Here is a 6608-nt window from a genome sequence, read left to right on the forward strand (position 1 = left end):
CAAAGCTCCTGAGACACAATTTCCTCTGCCCGCCCCAGCTGAGCCGCGGGAACTCCTGCAGGCACCGAGGCCGGGTGCGCTGCCTCCCGGGGCAGTGGGGAACCTGTCCCGGTGGCCAGGAGAGCGGGCAATTGTAAGGAAATGAAATACCGGGACGGTGCGAACACAGACGGCTTCATTTCCTTGGGAACGAAAGAGGGGAATTTGGTTGATCGCATTAGGGAGTTTTCTTGACAAGAATCTCTGGTTAACACACATTTAAATCCAACAAACTCTTCCCACTGTTTGGGGGGATGTTAGCTGGGGACCACAGTTTTCCGGGGATTTTCAGTGTTTCTGTCTGCATGCCATGCTTCCTGGGAGCTGGGAACTAGTGGATTGTTCCATGGCTAGAGTGCCTGTGTCCCTCTGCAGGGCGCTGCTGCCGGAGGCGAGGCCATGCCAGACCCTAATGCACCCCTCCGGGCACTGCTGGTGCCCAAAACACACATTTTTTGTTAGGACCTGCCAGGAAGCTAAAGAGTTAGGGAAGAGAAATAGCCGTCAGCTCCAAAGAATCCCAATAAAGAAATAACAGCATTAAGGATAAATAAATACATTGAAACTTTGTGGACCTGCTGCTGGACAACTGGACGGATTTCAGAGCTACCTTTTTTCTCCTGCCATGTGAACATACTGTGTGCTGCTTTCATGAGCTGTAAAACAAGCATTTATCACTGCATGGCTTTGTAAAACAGATATCCTTTGATGGAGGGTTTTCTATGTCTGAAAAATACTATTTTTTTTAATCTGCAAGGTGTCAAGGGACTGATGTCCAACCTGTTTTAACTGAGAATTCAAGGAACTTATCTGGAACTTTTATTCCAAGAATAAATGAATTATTTTATTCAGAAGGGTTTCCAAATCTGTAAGGCTTAGGCCCATTATCACGTATTAATTTCCATGCTGTAACAGAAACAAATGCAAAAATGCTTTTCTCCACTCGGTGGTGCCAGCTGCACAGGAAAAACATTTTCCAGTAGTGGCTCTGTGCAACTCAAACTGTTCAGCAATTGTGCTCTTATGGACACAAAACACGCCCAAAGCTGTAGCAATTTGAGATCAATTAAAATCTTTAGCTGCCTGCTCCATCCCTACGAGACAATATTTTTCCAAGGTGATTTCCTGTGTACTTGGAAGAAAAGCAGTTGACTAGGCTTCTGTATGCTCATGTTGTTCCTTTGATAAGGAAGCTGATGCCTGTACAGGGGGCTCTGCACGGGAACTCAGGCTCCTGGGGGATGGGACAGGCAGCCAGCCACCCGAGTGAAGTTTTGAATAAGCACCCCAGAGGGACAGATCTGCTAAACTTCTCAAAGAGCCTCAAATTCCTCAATCCTAACAATGTACATTGTCAGGGAACTGTGCCTGCCATTTCAAGATAAGAGAGGAAATCAGTCTGTGACTGCAGAGAGTGATTTTGATTGATATCTGGCATTGCAGCTTGACCTGGTATTTTTTTTAAAGGTCTCTCCAAGTGCTAGGGAGTGAATAGTAAAATAGGTAGGTTGTTAGGAAGTTCAGGCAAAACAGCAGCATAGTGAGCTCAGGCCCTAGTCATCTAATGTTCTCAGATGTCCAGAAATGCTTCAGCCATGACATCCTTGTCCCACACTGCCTTGGCCTGGAATGACATCTAGGGCTTCTGTTCTACTTTAACCTGACATTCAGATGTTTCTGATTGGAATTTATTTCATATTAGGGTTTTGTGTGTGTCAGAATCTGAGTAAGGATATCAACATTTGTCTCTAAACCCTTTTACTTTCTCCATGCATTGCATAATCCATAAACACTTTGTTTCCTTTCTCCATACATTACTTGCTTCAGCATGAATCTTTACACTGGTTTGCAGGTGCTGTTGGCCTCTCATGTGGCACAAAGACTCAGGACGAATCACTTCTCAAGACATCATTTAACAAGAATAGCTTGAGTCAGAGTGGCTGGAAAAGGACCTGGAGGTGCTGGTTGACAACTCAAAATGAACCTGCAGTGTCCAGGTGGCAAAGAAGGCCAATGGTATCCTGGCCTGAGTCAGCAGTAGTGTGGCCAGCAGGATCAGGACAGGGATTTTTGCTCTGTACTGGGCACTGTGAGGCTGCCCCTTGAATCCTGTGTTCAGTTTTGGACCTCTCACTACAGGAAAGACATTGCTGAGGCAATGAGACTGGTGAAGGGTCTAGAAAACATGTCTTATAAGGAGCAGCTGATGCAGCTGGGGTTGTTTAGCCTGCAGAAAAGGAGGCTCAGGGGAGCCCTTATTGCTCTCTCCAACTGCCTTTCTTTCAAGGACTTTATACCAAGGTGGGCTTGTGCTATTTTCCAAGTAACAAATGATAGGACAAGAGGAAATGGCCTCAAGTTGCACCAGGAGAGGTTTAGATTGCATATTAGGAAAAAGTTCTTCACCAAAAGGGTTGAAGAGCACTGGAACAGGCTGGCAACAGAAGTTGTTGAGTCACCATCCCAAGGGGATATTTAAAACACATGCAGATGTGTCACTTAGGGAAAAGATTTAGTGGTGGACTCGGCCGTGTTAGGTTTGTGGTTAGACCTGATGATCTTAAGAGTCTTTTCCAGCCTAGAGGCTTCTGTGATTCTAGGAACTGAAAGTGTTGTAAGATCAGGGTAGATAAAAGAGTGTGAGTCCTCTCACCTATTTTAGCTACAGCAAATATCAAGTATTACAACTTTTGCCGATTTTTCTTCTGGCTGACATCAGATGCTGTCAGGTAAGAGGTGCATTAACTGGGAGATCCTGAGCCACAATGTGGCCTCCCTCAGCCACCTTCTCAGGGAAAAATGTGCAAATCAGAAATTAATTTGAATCCTACAGGATCATAAAGTCTCTGGAAAAAGGGAGATGCCTGGGTGATTATGTAGTTTTTCTGCTATTGCAAATTCCTACTTCTGGAGCGTGAACTTACGGTCATGTTTGAAAGGACCTGATGAATCATTAAAATTTTTTGCACAATGTTGTGTGTGGAGACTGAAACCTTTCAGGGTGCTGTTATAGGACAGCATCTTTCCACTTTGAGTCAGTTTTTGAGATAGTTACTTTGTGGAAACTAAGTATAGGTTTTCTTCTTGGGCTTTCAGGAAAAAGACTACTGGCCACTGTTTGTGGTCACCTATGGCCCATACCTGGTGGAATACCTGCCAGTTAATCAATAAGTATGTAAGTAACTTTTATACTGATGATTTGTCCTGCCTGCTTAGGGCCTTCAAGACCCCAGATACATATTACTAAAGAGGTAATATCCATGAAAATTAAATACTGGTATCAGAAGCACAGGCATTTTGTGATCCCTGTTGTCATTCACCCAAACTGCAGAAGGTTGGCTGGGGAAGTGACACATTGGCCTTCAATGAAATAGCTTTGATGTGGAACACCAGGGTGACCAGGACTAGGTTCTTCTCTCAGAGAGTTAACAGTGAAGAAACCAGTTATGAAACTATAAAGAAGAAAGCTAAATGCAAACTTTGTGTTAAAAAACAGTGCAGGTGCTTCTCAGAGAGAGTCTGCATACTTATCTCAGAGCCCAGGAGTCTCACACAAAACGACCTTGTTTATATGAATTTTGTGGTTAAGCCTCATAAATTGCCAGGTGCCACCTGGATTTGAGAGTTCTGTATTGTGTTCAGTTCAAATAAACTGTGGTTAGCACCAGTGTTGTACGGGGAACTCAGAGGGAGAAGGATAAGTGAGATAAACAGCACTGCAGTGTCTTTAAAAAGCAGAGGGAACACAGAAAGAGTGAGAGCGCACATGAGAGACAGCAAACAAGTCTGACATTTGGAACAAACTGGGCAGGCACAGCAGCAGCTCTACAAACTGACAGCAAGCTGAAGGTAGGCTAGCAGTATTAATGACAGCATCCCAGATGCTTGCAGGACATCCCAGTGTTGGTTCCTTGTCCTGGTTTAATGGGCAGGTCAGTGATTTTATACCTGCTTCCTCACTTCAGAGGTTGTTCTGTTCATTTTGGTGAGCCTTTTTATAAAGCAAAGTCTTCCTTGGTGTGAAGAAAAGTATTGCAATCTTGCTTGTCTTCAGAAATGTATGAAATATTGTGATCTGGGGGAAAACAGGGATTACTTTTCCCTTGTCAAGAAAAAAGAGGTGATACTGAACACAGCTGTTTGAGTTGATTAAATAACCATGGCTGGAGATTCATGCCTGGGGTTCCCTCTGTAAGAATCTGAGTGGGGTAGGCAATGTGAAAAAAGCATGACCCCTAACTAGAATAACAGAACACAGGCACATTTTTGAGTAGCAGGAAATATTCCTAGCACTGGGAAAATTTCTTGCTCTCCTAAGAGAGCTGCTGTAATCTCCACTGCCTGGGAGCTAGACAATTCAAAAGCATTTGATGAGTAGTCTGTTGGCAACAATTAACCACTGCAGAAGGTGAAGGTCTGGTAACCTGAGAGGGCATCTTTGTCACTCATTTCTTCCAGGACACGTTCAATGAAAGAGGAAAAGAAAAAACTGCTTGAACTTTCCTTTAGCATGGGTAAACCCTGTCAGATTCATTTGAGCTGGTGATTAGTAGCAAGAGTCAGGTCATGGCTTTGGAGATGAGCATGGCACTGCAGTGGCACTTACTCAAAGGGTCAGAAGAGCAGAGGAAGTATTAAATATTTTGCATTAAATATACGCTGTGCTAGCTGTTTCTTTACAATTACTTTGATGTCATCCTGAAGAGGCATTACTCATGGTTTAAGAGATTCTGAAAGTGCTGCTGGTGATGGTGAAATTGCACAAAATTGCATAGCGCGTTATGTAGAAGAGAAGGATCTGTGGGCAGTAGAGGGCAACTAGGTATTCAATTACTCTGCAGGTGGTAGGAACACAGAACTATTCAGGGGAAATGGGTTACTGCTCAGAGCATAAATTTCACCAAGTCTGTCACAAGATGCAGACAAGAGAGACAGTAGTAATGCTCTGAATACATCTGTGCACAGCTGCACCTCACAGATCTGTGAACAGCAGAATACAAGCACGCTCCTTGCCAGGCTGGATCAGCAATGGGCAGCAGGGGACTGCAGTGCAGACAGATATTTAGGAGTACAGGCAGCTGGACAGAGCAATGTCAGCAGATGGGGACAGTGGTGTGGGCAGCTTGCTCTCGGTGGGATGGAGTGGAGAGAAGCTGGGATGAAAACAAACCTAAACTTTAGTTGCCAAGCCTAATGAATGATTTTAAAGTAAAACTCAGCTCTTTGGGAAGGAGATAATAAGACTAGTTTGTTTTTCTGGATGTGGAACTTAATTAATGCATGCAGTCCTTTCCCAACAGACTGTGAAGGGCTGTACTGAAATGAGACTTTATTGAAAGGTTATAGATGAAATAATCCCAGAAACACTGGGCATCATCACTTTGAACCATGGCTTGGATGTATTACCTATTGAAGGACACCTTCTGAAAAGACGCCAAACTGAGATTTCTAGCAACTTATGTGGATTACTAAGTGATGATAACACCAGTTAAAGAAATCACAGCTATGTAATTTCTAGTTCTAGTGCATTGTCTTAAGGTACAGTCTTCTGCATTTTTAGTACTCACATCAAGCAGAGAGTAAAACCAAAATCAGAAAACATAACTGAATTTTCTCTATACTGTTTGTTTACCTTGTGCACTTCTCATAGCCAGGTAATGAAAAATAGGTTAGTCACTCTTGTTGTTTCTATACAATTTTATTTTCTGGGTCTGATGCAGTAGCAAAAAGTTTTTGTGTTTGAGGTGAAAGTCTTGTATTTATTTTTATACACACCATATTTCCATGGAAACCACATTGATATTACTTTTGGTTGCACCTCTATGAAAGCTAAAATTAGGGTCAAATTTACACAGACATTTTCAGATTTCCAGTACCAGCAACCCTTACAGAGAGATTTCAGCAAGGTACTTAAATGAATGACTAATATACAATGTATAAATATTCTCTCAGGATCAAATCTGAAGCCAGTATGCATTGCTGTATCCCCTTTGGAGTTCAGGGAACTGTAGTGCTTTGCATCAAGAGAGGACACAGTCTTCCTGCTTTAATGGAGCTACTCATTAAGCACATGCTAAAGTACCCTACAAAACTGTGGCCTGAATAAAGTCTAGGCTGGGATTGAATGGTATGTGCTGCTCTGCCCATGTGGAATGCCGTGTATGAAACACTTCTGACCAGATTCAGAAATAAAAAGGAACATGAGAGCAGTGGGTTTGCTGATTTAGATAACATAGCATGAGCACACAAAATACTACCTTTCAGACATCAGTTGAGTCCAGTTTCACATTAAAAATAATCACCAACTTTCAGAATGTAATGCTGTTGTCTATAATAGCTTTACTTAAGGTAAGCTCCATCAAGCAAAAGAAGGAAGGGGCAGATTTAGATGTTTACTACTTCATGTAAGGTGCACAGGTGAGCAAATAGACATGTGATGCCTCAGGATCTAAGTCAAAATAAATTTGGGAATTCATCTCATATAATGAGTGGACAGCCTTTTAATTTGGAAATTAAGCTAACTTACATATTTCTATTTCTCAGGTGATCTGGTTTCTGTGAGACTGCAG

The sequence above is a fragment of the Molothrus ater genome, chromosome 6, assembly GCF_012460135.2.
Source record: "Molothrus ater isolate BHLD 08-10-18 breed brown headed cowbird chromosome 6, BPBGC_Mater_1.1, whole genome shotgun sequence".
Classification (NCBI taxonomy): Eukaryota; Metazoa; Chordata; class Aves; order Passeriformes; family Icteridae; genus Molothrus; species Molothrus ater.